Source organism: Penaeus monodon, chromosome 31 (genome assembly GCF_015228065.2).
Source record: "Penaeus monodon isolate SGIC_2016 chromosome 31, NSTDA_Pmon_1, whole genome shotgun sequence".
NCBI classification, from domain to species: domain Eukaryota; kingdom Metazoa; phylum Arthropoda; class Malacostraca; order Decapoda; family Penaeidae; genus Penaeus; species Penaeus monodon.
Genome location: NC_051416.1, coordinates 31,240,026 through 31,241,920, shown reverse-complemented (window position 1 = coordinate 31,241,920; position 1,895 = coordinate 31,240,026). Strand labels below are relative to the sequence as shown.

At 30.5% G+C, this 1,895-nt stretch overlaps 1 protein-coding gene across 1 annotated transcript in view; it reads right to left on the bottom strand.

Moving 5' to 3' along the window:
* The window catches only part of LOC119593168 (serine/threonine-protein kinase SIK3 homolog), a gene marked incomplete in the record, with an annotated part of 91,792 nt that overhangs the window by 33,119 nt on the left and 56,778 nt on the right, over nt 1-1,895 (bottom strand).

The following is a 1,895-nucleotide window of genomic DNA, read 5'->3' as shown; positions in this document are numbered from 1 at the left end:
TTCCATGCTCTATATGTCAGCCACATATGGTATCTCATGTCTTTAAATTAGTTTATTTTTATTACAAGTATACAGGTTATCAAATACTAAAACAGCCTTAGAGAAATAAAAGACTGAAGTTATTTAATTTATCAGAAAGCCTAAGGACTAATCATAACAATAGAGAAAATGAACAAAGAACATTTTTTTCCCAGACTGATGTCCTTGCTCTTTGTAAAATAAATATTCAAATGATATCTATTTAAGACTCCAAAGAAAGTTATTTTTTTTTTTTTCAAATACTAGCACTTTATTATTTTTTATATAAACATCTATCTGTATCTTTTAATATTCTTTAAAAAAAACTTTCTTTATGGGAAAACCAAAACACTCTTTTTAATGAAAATGTCTATATATATATACATAGTAAGATATTTTTTGTTTCTGAACAAAAAGATTAAAATGAGACCTTATTTTTCCTAGTATATGTAATTCATTTGCTCCCTTAGCTTAGCTATGTGGGCTGTAACATACACAAAGAAGATCACAGATAGAGAAAAAAAGGGGTTTACTCTTTCTCCCCATATAGGCACTTAAATAAAATAAAAAATTGGCCTAAAAAATGCAGAATATGAATATAAACACAAAATAAAATACTGAAAACATTCTGCAAGGTGCAATCATCTCTGTGGTAATTCTATCAACTCTACTTATTCCCCCCTCTCCCCAGTGGACAGTCCCCTTAAGGAGAGAAGCATAGGCAACTGAGTCTCACTGATATCAGTCAGCTATAGCTCGTGCACGCACTATATATATATGTATCTCCTCTTAGATACTTCACTAATTTTATAAACCTGAGACCAAGAAGACCTCAAAGCAACCAATGAACTACAGAATTTTGTTAAAATAGTTTCGATTACATTTGGTTACATCTAGCCTGCCTTTGTGACTGCTAATAAAGGATTTCCAAGCTTCATAAATCAAACTTCCAACTATGTTTTTTTTTTTAGTTAAAGCTCTAGTGTATAATAAAAACATTCCAGGATGATATCCTGAATTTCTCTGCATTTATGGATTTTCACATAATTGAACTGAGAATTCTCAAGCCATCTAACTCTCTAATATATCATTTACTGTCACAAATGGAGCTACCAACCTTTGAGGCACCAGTGCATATTACAAACAAAAGTGTTACTGTCATCCTACAGGAGGGAATTAACATAAATTTTACCTTAAAGTACACTTGAATCATATGATACAGATGTAATATTCATAATAGCTCACTCATCCTCTGATTTCTCCTTAATCTGCAAGTAACACAGATCACTGTGGTTTTCAAACCATCAAAAGCCTATAAGAAATATAAAAAAATACACAAAACCCTTCAATTTCTATATTCTTCACATCAAATGAAATAATTTCAATTACTGGGACACCAACAACAAACGCTCTAAAGCACCAGAGATTACGTAGGGTATATACAGAAACATTGTTGCCAAAGTTAGTAAACTGCATTCCTCCACATCAACCTGCTGATAAAGTCTGAGTGAGCTGGAAATATTTCTTTATAGGAAGCTGTTATAAAAACTTTCCGAGTGATAAAACACCAAGAAGAATACTACACTATGATAAAATTACAGTCAACACAGAAAAACTGGTTCTCAATTTTGCAGTAAACAATGGTATTATTTGCTTCTATATTAGCAAAATTAAGCCTCAGAGGTAAGCATCCATGTGTAAGTTAATGAACAAGGCAATACAGATCTAAAATGCATATACTAATTATCAAACAGAAAAAGTTCATCCCACAAAAAGAATGAAAGAAAGAAAAAGACTAACTGAAATTATATAATCACTCAAAAAACAAAAAAAATTATAATAATGATGAAAAAAAAAGAATATTAATATGATAACTT